The sequence below is a fragment of the Oncorhynchus mykiss genome, chromosome 13 (assembly GCF_057628025.1).
Source record: "Oncorhynchus mykiss isolate SJ-2025 chromosome 13, ASM5762802v1, whole genome shotgun sequence".
In the NCBI taxonomy this organism is placed as follows: domain Eukaryota; kingdom Metazoa; phylum Chordata; class Actinopteri; order Salmoniformes; family Salmonidae; genus Oncorhynchus; species Oncorhynchus mykiss.
The window spans coordinates 40,509,200-40,522,029 of record NC_143034.1 but is presented as its reverse complement, the minus strand read 5'-3'; positions in this window follow the sequence as shown (position 1 = coordinate 40,522,029).

Here is a 12,830-nt window from a genome sequence, read left to right as displayed (position 1 = left end):
CACAGCTGATTCAAATGATCAAAGCTTGATGATTACTTGATTATTTGGGGTCCAGAGGACCGAGTTTGGGAACCCTGCCTTAAACCTAAACCCTTACCCTAAACTGGGTTTGTATGCTTTACCCAATCCCTCCTCCACTATTTTATATTTTTTTATTTACTTCTTTACATGTTTAATTCATTAAAAAGTTTGTTTTAATAAAATCAAGCTGAGAAAGAAAAAAATGTAACATCTTTCCTTTTGTACCTTGCCAAACCTGACTTTCACCTGACAGATACATGGAGAAGAGATATCCCTACCAGTCCCAAAGTTCGTTAGCGCACCACAAGAGGGATGCCAAATGGGAGATGTGTATATAAAAAATATATATCTTTGCTGCAATTTCAGTGTTGTTTGAGATGATTTCACTGCGATGCTGCTCACTGAATCAAGTCAAGTTGCTTGACATAGGCGTTTCAAAGAGTTGTCACTCAGCCTGCCTTTTCGGACCTTTGCTTTTTGGTTGAACCATTTGTGGTTTAGAAAGTGGGTGGGTTAGAAAGGAGTTGCGTGCAGTTGAATCAGTGAAGGTAACCTGCAGTGGACTTGTGATATTTGTGTGTGTTACTTCTGGCCAGAGGGAGAAGGCACTTTGTGTCACGCAACTTGGGTCAATATCTGTTTCTTGTTTTGCTCTTAGGAATAAGGCACCATTGAAAGGAGTGATTTCTGGGGTAGCGTTAAGTGTGAAGGTGGAACAATTTAAGTTCAAATTCCTGGTCTTTGTGATGCATCCCGTTTGGTGCGACGCAGACCAGGTGGGGAGCGTGGTGAAAAAGTCATTGTCAGTCCTTTTGAGTTTTGAGTCTCAAAGTCATGTTAGGATATATTAGTGATCCTGTTAGAGCTGTTGTGCAGAATCCACTGCACTGTTTCAGATGCAACAATTCTGTTCATGCTGCAGAAGTGTGTAAGTGGGAGATTGCGAGATGTGGGAAGTGTGCTGGAGGGCATGCGACAGAGGATTGTGTAGTTTCGGTGGATAAAGTTGTGTGTGTCAATTGTAGGGGTGCTCGTGATGCTGGGGATCGGAGGTGTCTGGTGCGAGAGAGGCAGATTAGTGCGGAGGATGGGTCAAGGGTGCTGGATCCTGAGAGGATCCCAGTGAATAGTAGATTTGTGCCAGTACAAAGGAATAGGGTAATGAGTGAGCTTCAGTAAGGTTGGCTTCTTAGCGTTCATAGCAAGGGTTATCAACTGTACCGCAGAAATGGAAAGTTAATCACAGAAAATGGATGTTGTGGTGGCAGCTGCAGAGAAGTATTTGGGCATATGAGATTTGACTTCAGAAAAGTTACAGGGTTTGCTGAGGGGTGGTGTCTCATCCTCCTAGGCTGTTGGCATAGGCAGAAACAGATATGGTCAAAGTAGTAGAATGGGGTAGTGGGTTTTTAATGAGTGTAGGTGACCATTGCAGAGAAGTACTTGGGTGTAGGGCTGTGGCGGTCACAATTTCGTCAGCTGGTGATTGTCAAGCAAATAACTGCAGGTCTCACAGCAATTGACCGTTAATTAACATAAACACATTTAGCATCTCCGAGCTTCCAGACATAGCCTACAAGCCACTGATGCAAACCTTCGGAACATCTACATTTTAAAAAGTCTAATCAATCCATGTAATGTAGCCTACAGCATCACAATATTTATTTTAGACAGCATCTGAGACAAAGAAAATGTAGTCTATTTCAAAAGAACGGAATAGCAAACTCTGAGTTGTCAGCATGATAGGTCCTGATCTGGCTATGCCATATGGCTGTGGGCTACACTAGTTCATTTAGCAGACAAGATTTGCTTAGAATTCCGCAAGATTATTTGATATTATTATATAGTATGAAGAACACAATTTAACAAAGCTGAATAAAATAGAAAATAAATTTTCTGCAAATTATTATAGGGAGTGAGCACATGCAGCTATTCTGTGTTGATAGGTTAACAAAGAAACAGGTACTCTTATTTGCTTCATTCAGAGTTATTTATGTAACTTTAGTTGTGATACAAACATTGGGTGATATATTTTTAATACATTCTAAGGCTGCATGATGCGACTCTAATGATGATTTGCATGAAAAAGTTGCATGAAAGGCATGAACTCTGCTTTATTTGCGCCATAGAGAGGCTTTTATTCTCTATTTTGGTTAGGCCAGGGTGTGACTAGGGTGGGCATTCTAGTTTCTTTTTTCTATGTTTTTCTGTTTCTATATTTTGGCCGGGTATGGTTCTCAATCAGGGACAGCTGTCTATCGTTGTCTCTGATTGGGAATCATACTTAGGTAGCCTTTTTCCCCTTTTGTTATTGTGGGTAGTTGACTTTGTTCGTGGCATTGTTGCCCAAGTCAAGCTTCACGGTCGTTTCCTTGTAAAAAAAAAAGAAAGGTACGCTCATCACGCTGCGCTTTGGTCCGGTCATTTCCACCCTGACGACAGCCGTGACAGAGTCTCTCATTCACAATTTGACAAGCACTTGATAATGCCTAAAATGTCACACCGGCATCCCCTTTGTGTGGTCGCACTGCCCCCTAAAAAAAAACATGCCTTTTGCAGCCAGTGGCCGTTGTGCCTATAGGCTGAATATAATAACTATAATTCCCTTCTTCCAGATGCATGCTGAATGCTCCGAAGCACCTCTCTCGGGTCTCACAGGCTACAAGTGAAAACAGGCACATCCGTGACCCTTGTGTTCTTTTCCGAAGATATTGTAAGAACTGTCCACATTTACTTTTCGTCAGCCAATAAGATGAGTAGGCCTAATGAACCTCAAATGCACTAGCCTATGTCAATCTACTATCCCCCATAATACAAAAGTTTACTTATTCTATTCTGTGCGAGGAAGAAATATTCCAAACATGGTCTGCTACAGTCGTGGGATGTGCTAGATCCCAAATTAATACAACCACTAGCATAAAAAAAATGTTTTTATGCAATGAGGCTTGACACAACAGATTAGCTTATAATGTTGATAAACTATTAGGCTATTTCTTTACATTATAAGGCAACAAAAGTGACCGCAAATTTGATTAATGCTTTTATTATGAAGGAGCATTTTATGGTGAAAATATCTTCCCCAGTGGCGATTTAAGCTCTTAAATCTTGGTGGGGCAAACACCAAAACTTTTCTTTAGATGCATGCCAGCAAAGCCACTACACAACACAACACTAAACAATACATTAATTGCATTGTAACGGTTACAAACGGTGCCCACAAATTGTTAGGGCCTACATAAAGCTGTCCCAACAGCATAACTTTCTTTTCAGCGCAATGGAGTGAATCTTTATGTCAGGGGTTCACCTAGGGGTCATGATAGGGGATGTACCAAATGTTTGATGTATTATAATAATTGATTATGCTTATGTTGTATTAATAGAACCCTCCCTCCTTACATTATAGGGTCCTAGACTACAGATTAACAATATATATATTAATTATAGAGGTTTACTATTATTCCACAGTTGTTTTCTAGTTTCTCTGCCTCTTTTAAAGAAATGGTCTGAGAAATGTGTGATTGAGACAGAACTGCAGGGGAGTGAAAGAGATAAGAGACTAGTCAGACATTCCACAATAAATCAACTTGGGGAGTGGACATTTACTGCTTAGCCCTTAGAAAACACTGGAACTATTGTATCTCTCTTGCAAGTTTGTATACACATGGGCTTTGTCTGATGAGTAGAAGGTAATAACGTATGCAGTGACATCACTAGGGCTGAACTTTGGGTTTAATAAAATAACTTGGGACCTTTTCTATTTTGCAGAACTTACTAGGAAACATGCGTGCTATGTTCCTGTTGTCATCTTCTGTCTGCAATTGCATTAATAAAGGTTTTTGAATGATTTAATTAAAGATATTGTCAAAATGCTAATTTCACCAATGATTAACAAGGAACAAACCCCAACACTTACCACTGCTACACCTGGCTATCAGCGGAGCCTTGTCTGGCAGCGAAACATTTCATTCAGCCTCATTTACTGCCTTTAAAAAACAAAGCTGATATGGCAGACTTGCTTAGATAAATGTGGTTTCAACTGACAATTGAGATGTACAAACTATGGCATAATGGGACAACGTCTGGATAAGAGGCCATCTGTAATTTCGTTTAAGACATTAATGAGCGAGCTAGGATGGATGTAGTCATTTGTTCAGCACTTTTGAAATGTACAGCTACAGAATTCAGAACATGGGCTGTTCTTACAGTGTTCGCCCTTCACACCAAGTCAGAACCGTGGATAAATAAAGGGTACATATAAGCAGACAATGAAGCTCTTACAATCTTCGATCATGTGTAAAACAGGCTACAGGCTATTTGCACCACCAAGTCAGAACAGTAGGAGGGGGAAAGGGACCAAATTATTAGGGTGAGGCACATGGGCAACTAACAGCTTAGTACACAAAATACACTTAGCATTACTTTCTTAGCTACAGTATACATATCTCCCTGGCATATTACATCATTTATGCAGCATCATACAAGACATTTTTGGACTCACGTTGTTGTACTGTGCTCACTTGAACATGAAGGGGGTGCCAAAGTTTAGCATCAAAGTTTAGCATCAAACTTTGTAGTCAAACTCTGGCCTTTTCTGGAGTTGTGGTGCTTTCAAGACAACTGGGAACTCAGAAAAAAACCAGATTCAATCATGATATCAATGATCTTCAGGTCGGAGCTCTAGAAAGAGGCCCGAGTTCCCGACTTGGAATTCCGAGTTGGATGACCTTTCAAAACATATTTTCCCAGTCGGAGCTCATTTGTTTCTGAGATCCCAGTTACCTTGAACACAGCAGAAGTCATGCTAGATTGACAGCATGGCTACTGTATTGAACCTTTTCTGGCCCATCATGTTGTCATGACATTGCCCTCTTTGAGTACAGCGAGCACCATCCCCCGCTCTCTGCTTCTACAACCAGACTGCTGTGGTCAGAGGTCGTAAATTCCTGAGAAGACCTCATGGACACACAGTTATAGAGAGTAGTTTTTCATGTAGACAAATGAAATCTTTCCACCTCACAGAACTTGAGGTACGAACAAATTTTATGTTCCAGAGAAAGTGTGAAAGATCGGTGAAGAATCCAGCTACGAACTGGTCCGTTTGGCACAACTTGGGAAGCTCAAGAGAGACGGTGTGGCCACATTATCATAACGCTGTTTATATAATAGCCTCAGATATAAGGTTTACATCTAATTGTTGTATAAGATGAATGAGTGAGTATGATACTGTTTGTATAATTGTGTAATATGATTTTGGACTGTTGAATGAAGAAAAATACAATTCTCTTTTGATTTGAACTAAATCAGAGGACCGCCACTGAGCCCAGTTAGGGTCAGACATCCTGAGACAGCCTTTTCTGCCATTCCGAATAAAACCCAACTTTGAGAAATTATCACCAGACCAGATGTTTTTCTCCATTAGAGGAGGACAAAGGTTGTAGACCATTGCTGAATCTTTTAACCATACCACGTGGTTAAACTCTTAGACTATTGATACCGACAGAATAAGAACAAGTCTTTGATATTGATTACTAGTCTGCAGCTAGGAATTCGGTATCATTGAACGCGAAGAACGACAACTGCCGAAACATCCATTCTATAACGAATGTCACTTTGAACTATCCCCTCTAACCAAGACAGAGAGAGAGAGGGAGAGAGACGGACAATTCTACAAAAGAAATACTTTTTACCAGCAATCAAGACGACACACTGAGCGTAAGTATATATATTGATTGCCATTGTTCCTGAATGAGTGAGCGTTCATGTGTAAGGTATTAGCATTTTAATTATTATAATTAACTCTGTAGGGACATCTTAGTCGACCCCCCATTGCCCCTTTGTCTAACAAGCCGCCATGCCGATTCAGCCCACTAGGGCACATTCTATCATTTCATGTAACCATATTTACTGTTTGTTTATGCATTTCTGTGAATTACTTAGTTAGTAATGAATAAATGATTTAAGACAATTGATGTATGGATGACTCATAGTGAAGACTGGATTCGTGCAGATAACCAACAATTTACGACATTTGGAATGAGACTAACGTGAGGTAAAATAAATAAACCATTAATCAGAAGACTATTGATCAGATATGAAAATATCTGAAAAGATATATCGGGAAATTATAACTTTGTAATCTGAATACTTTCCTTGGTGCCCCAACTTCCTAGTTAATTACAGTTACATGATTATTCAGTTTAATCAAGTAACTAATTACAGAGAATCTTTGATAAAAACGAAGTCTTCAGCTTGGCAAAGAGACCCTTAAACCCAGACTTGGACCACACACCCACTCCACTGAATAGCAGGCTAGTGATTGCTAACCACTGATTCCTTCCAAACCACTCATTGTTGAGTTTGCGATTTCCAAGTTGTTGTGTAATGTTTATGTCCAATGGACGATGATACGTTTTATCACTAATTTCTCTTCATAATTTGTCTTCATACGACAAGGAATGAGGGTGCGCTCTTTGTTATTTTCCTTTTCTATGGAACACCGTTCTTTCCGTCTGAAATATTATCGTTTATTTACATATTAGGGTACCTGAGGATTGATTAGAAACATTGTTTGACTTGATTGGATGAAGTTTACTGGTAGCTTTTTGAATTCCTTTGTATGCATGTTGAAGGAGTGGATTACTGAAATCAATGGCGCCAACTAAACAGACTTTTTGGATATAAAGGACTTTATCGAACAAAACGAACATTCCTTGTGTAGCTGGGACCCTTGGGATTTCAAACAGAGGAAGATCTTCAAAGGTAAGTGATTTATTTTATCGCCAATTGTGATTTTTGTGAAGCCTATGCTGGTTGAAAAAGTATTTTTATGTGGGGCGCTGTCCTCAGATAATCGCATGGTATGCTTGCACCATAAAACCTTTTTGAAATCTGACAAAGTGTTTGGATCAACAAGAAGTGAAGCTTTTAAATGATGTAAGACACTTGTATGTTCATGAATGTTTAATATTACGATTTTGTCATTTGAATTTGGCGCACTCCAATTTAAGCGGATGTTGTCGAATTTGATCCCGCTAGCGGGATCCGATCCCTAAGAGGATTTCCATAACAGACATGTGGGCTATAGGAAATGTGCTTAATGTTAGGAAAGTTGAGAAATATATATAGTATGCCTAGCCTAAGAAATCTGATGGGATCCTCCTCTTTTTAATAGAGGCCATAACTATGTTTTCTCATGCAATTGCATAACCTATTGAAATGCTGCGCAACATGAGCTCATGGGCTCTCATGAAGTGTTTGATTACATTTTTGATTACATTTGCATTGATGTCAGATGAGAGAGACAATAGAGTGCTGAGTACCAGGCAGTTAGCAAGGTTGGTAGACTACACATCAGCAGCATCAGAGCTTGGAGAAGACTAGTTACCGTGACTAAATGGTCATGTGGAATTTGACTGTCTTCATGACTTGTGACCACCGGTGTGGCGGTAATACGGTCACCATAACATCCCTACCTGGGTGTATGAGATTTTATTGCAGAAGAGTTAATGGCGTGGTGATTTATATTTTTATGAAATAGTGGTACTGTATATAGGTGTAGGGTTAGTTGGTGGTGCAATTTACTTCTATTTTTTTAGGAACAGGAATAATGAAGAGAATTTAATGTCGGTAGGCCATGACTGGCCTCACACTTTAGTACAGTAGGGGGTGGTGTATGCACCGATCCGCCATCCCAATCCCAAAGAAAAAGAAGAAGCCTGTCTTTTCAAACTTCCTGGTAGTTAGCCATGAGATAAAAAGTACTTTTCAGAATGACTGTTCAGGACCTTTAAGCCTGGAGCCGAGGCTAGTGCGATATTATAAAATAGTAGCATCAGCACCCCGCCCTGCCCCAGTGTGCGCTCCTTACTGCCCTGGCTTGGGACACACTCTTTTCACGCCACTTCGATACTGCTACGACCAGAAATGATTTTCTTAACTTCTTATGTCTGGGTGCAGTATTGAGTAGCTTGGTGCCCAGAGTAAACGGCCTGCTACTCAGTCCCAGTTGCTAATATATGCATATTATTAGCATACTCTGAAGTTTCTAAAACTGTTTGAATGATGTCTGTGAGTATAACAGAACTCATATGGCAGGCAAAAAGTTGAGAAAAAAATCCAACCAGGAAGTGGGAAATCTGAGGTTGGTCGATTTTCAACTCAGCCCCTATTGAAGATACAGTGGGATATTGGTCATGTTGCACTTCCTAGGGCTTCCACTAGATGTCAACAGTTTTTAGAAACTTGTTTGAGGCTTCTACTGTAAAGGAGGGACTCATAAGGTCTGTATGAGTCAGTGGTCTGGCAGAGTACCATGGGCTCGGGTTGCTCGTTCACGTAAGAGGTATCTCCTGTTCCATTGCATTTCTGAAGACAAAGGAATTCTCCAGTTGGAACATTATTGAAGATTTATGTTAAAAACATCCTAAAGATTGATTCTATACATCGTTTGACATGTTTCTACGGACTGTAACGGAACTTTTTGACATTTCGTCTGCTCCTAGTGAACGCGCTTTGACTTTGGATTTGTTTACAAAACGCGCTATCAAAAGTAGCTATTTGGACATAAATGATGGACATTTATTGTGGAACTGGGATTCCTGGGAGTGCATTCTGATGAAGATCATCAAAGGTAAGTTAATATTTATCATGTTATTTTTGACTTGTATTGACTGCACAATATGGCAGATATATTTTTGGCTGGTTTGGGCTCTGAGCGCCGTACTCAGATTATTGCATGATTTGCTTTTTCCGTAAAGCTGACACAGCGGTTGCATTAAGGAGAAGTTTATCTAAAATTCCATGTATAAAACTTGTATCTTTGATCAACGTTTATTATGAGTATTTCTGGAAATTGATGTGGCTCTCTGCAAAATCACCAGATGTTTTTGTAACTACTGAACATAACGCGTCAATGTATACTGAGATTTTTTTTATGTAAATATGAACTTTGCATAACAAAACATACATGTATTGTGTAACATGAAGTCCTATGAGTGTCATCTGATGAAGATCATCAAAGATTAGTGATTAATTTTATCTCTATTTCTGCTTTTTGTGACTCCTGTCTTTGGCTGGAAAAATGGTTGTGTTTTTCTGTGACTTTGCGGTGACCTAAACTTAGCGGTGACCTAAACTTAGCGGTGACATATATTCTCATAACCTGTCACGAAAAAGTCACTTAGGTATCTTGCCTTAGAAAGAGTGTTTTACTTTTTCAACACAATCTCACACTCAATTTGTGCAAATTTGTACTAAAGTATTTTAGCAGATTTTGTGCTTGTAGTGGAAATGTCCTGTATTTACCAAATCATGAGAGAATATCAGAATACTATTGTGTTACTGTATATGTATGAATTTTCTTTCTTGATCCTAGTACTGAATGTAATGTGTGTAAATATAATCAAGAATTAGAACAATGACTGTCTGTTCCTTGGTAGAAATTAATGAACTATATCTTCAGACTGGCTAGAATGCTTATCTACACAGGAAGACCTTGGCTCAGTCATAAATTATATTAAATTGGTAGGGAGACGATGTGGGAAGGCTTGAGATACTGCCTTTGTACCAGGGTGGGAGAAGAGACGGGACAGTTCGAAAACTAATGACATAATTTTCAGTTTATAACCTGTGGTAAACTGTAGCATGTTCAGTACTCTCGTGAATAAAATCTGCTGTTTGATTTTAAGACTGGGCTCTGTCCATTACTATAAAATAAGGGTCTTATAAATCCTTATCAATTGACAGTGTTTAATTTTAATTGGGTGTTAAAACAGAGTTTTAATACAGAGTTATTTAATTCCTGGCGGATCCTGGCTGAATGGCGGATCCTGGCTGAATGGCGGCTCTGGGGGATCCTGGCTGAATGGCGGCTCTGGCAGATCCTGGCTGAATGGTGGCTCTGGCGGATCCTGGCTGAATGGCGGCTCTGGAGGATCCTGGCTGAATGGCGGCTCTGGCGGATCCTGGCTGAATGGCGGCTCTGGCGGATCCTGGCTGAATGGCGGCTCTGGCAGATCCTGGCTGACTGGCGGCTCTTGCGGATCCTGGCTGACTGGCGGCACTGGTGGCTCCTGGCTGACTGGCGGCACTGGCGGCTCCTTGCAGACTGGCGGCACTGGCGGCTCCTTGCAGACTGGCGGCACTGGCGGCTCCTTGCAGACTGGCGGATCTGATGGCGCTGGGCAGACGGGTAGCTCAGGCGGCGCTGGGCAGACTGGAGACTCCGGCAGCGCTGGAGAGGAGGAAAGCTCTGGCAGCGCTGGATGGAGGAGCTCTGGCGCCTCTGGACTGAGGGGCGGAAGCTCTGGCAGTGCCGGACAGGCAGGAACACCTGTAGGGAGGAGACAGAGAGACAGCCTGGTGCGTGGGGCTGCCACCGGACCCACCAGGCTGGGGAGACCTCCAGGAGGCTTGGTGTTAGGAGGAGGCACCTGAAGGACCGGGCTGTGGGAGCACTGGAGCTCTGGTGCGCAGCCTTGGCACCACTCCCCCAGGCTGGATCACTGCTCTAGCCCGGACCCTCCAGAGTGCAGGCACAGGTTGAACCTGTGGGTAAGCACGGGAGATCTAGTGCCTACTACGCGCACCTCTCCCTTAGGCTCCATTCCCACATTTGCCCGGCACGAGCACCCTCCAACGCCCCGGAGACACAGTACGCAGACCCGGCGCAGGATACCCTGGACCAAAACTGCATACCGGCGACCAGACATGCTGAGCAGGCACCATACGCCTTGGCTCGATGCCCACACTCGCATGACACTTTCGGGGGGCTGCCCTATAGCGCACCGGGCTATGGGCACGTACTGGCGACACCTTGCGCTTAACCGCATAACACGGTGCCTGACCATTAACGCGCTGCTTATAATAAGCACGAGGAGTGAGCTCAGGTCTGCTACCTGGCTTAGCCCCACACCTCGTGTGCCCCGCCCAGCCTGTGCCCAGGGTCCCTCTCCGTTCAATATCTCCTCCCATGTCCAGGAGTCCTGTGATGCTGGCCGCTGTTGTTGCTGCTGCTGCTGTCGTCGCTGTCTTTTATCACGCCGCTTGGTCCTTGGTTGGTGGGTGATTCTGTCACGGGCGTCCTCCTCTTCATCTGAAGAGGAGAAGCGAGAAGGATCAGAGGACCAAAATGCGGCATGGTATGTGTTCATGATGAAATTTAATAAAGAAAACACTGAACACTGAAACACACTATATAAAACAATAAACAAATAACGACCTTGAAGCTAAATGAAAACTGTGATGACACAAGCAATCAACATAGACAATCACCCACCAACAAACAGTCAAACCCAGACTACCTAAGTATGATTCTCAATCAGAGACAACTAATGACACCTGCCTCTGATTGAGAACCATACTAGGCCGAAACATACAAATCCCCAAATCATAGAAAAACAAACATAGACTGCCCACCCCAACTCACGCCCTGACCATACTAAATAAATACAAAACAAAGGAAATAAAGGTCAGAACGTGACATGACCCCATGACAGAGAACAGATAACTGCAAATGGCCACCACTATAGTACTACAAGATACATTCTGATGAGAAGTAACTCACAAGCATATAATGAAAATAAAACATATTATCTATGTTACCCAACTATTCTGATTATTCCCCAACATGCTTTTCAATCTTTTTAAAGTTATTGGAGCAATGGTGTTCTTCACTGCCCTTTTGTGTCCCACATTTATTTATATCAGTAAACAAACGTGTTAACAACCCAATATTGTTAATCAACCAGTTTGTCTTCTAAATACTTATATTAGTTACCTTACATTTTGTTATTTTTTTTATTAATGCCAATGCTGTTTCTATGCATGTTTTCGCTTAATACTTTGGGATACTGGTGCTATGTCGGATTTTATGGGGGTTGCCATAATATTGGAATAAATAGCTGTGTTTGTCAGTATCATGGTATTGTTGTATCGATGAAGGCATTTGATTGGGGTATGGGGATACATTTTCATGATGGAAAATGAATCAGTAAATGTGGGGAAACAGAAGACTTGCAAAACAAATCTGTTTGGTTTAAATTCTCCTAGTGTAACTGCATGGTATTTACAACTATAATGAGTTTGGACTATGATCAATTAAGCCATACCAATTCAGTTAAACGGGTTAATGTCGAATAATTAATTATGTTGGCTTACACTTATGGCACTTCCAAGGATGTTTCATGATGATTATTACCGTTGTGTCAATCATGTTATATACTTATTAAGCTATTGTAACAAGCCTTATTCCAGCATTGTAGGTCTACTGCCTCTGCTCAGAGGCCTACTAGGATTTCATGGCAACGGCCGTTAGAGCTCACTTTGCCATGTATGAGCCCTGGTTAGAGTCCCTGTTGCAGCTTTCACTTTCTTCCACTACATTGGTGGCAGCATTGAGATCACATCCAGCTCACATATAGTTATGTGATCTAGTGGTGGGAAGCATTCGATTTTTCAACATTGTGTTGGGTGTAATTACATTGACATATATAGTGAACAATTGATAAGCAACAATGGGTGTGACGGATAGTAGTAATCACTACAGGTGTGATCAAGCCTTACATGAATCTGAATCTGAATGGAAATTGCTATGTATGCCCTGACCAGTTATTCAGAAGAAATTCCTCTGTGACTAGACATTTTCTAAGTTAACTTACCAGTGTAGACCCAAAACAAACACATTCTACACATGTACAAATGACCTGTTTAAAGTGTTATTACAACCATGGTGTTCTTTTGTTACTGAAGCGTATTTAAGTGATAATGGAGAGGTGATTGAAGTAATAATGCCAGTCGAGGGCCGGCAAACC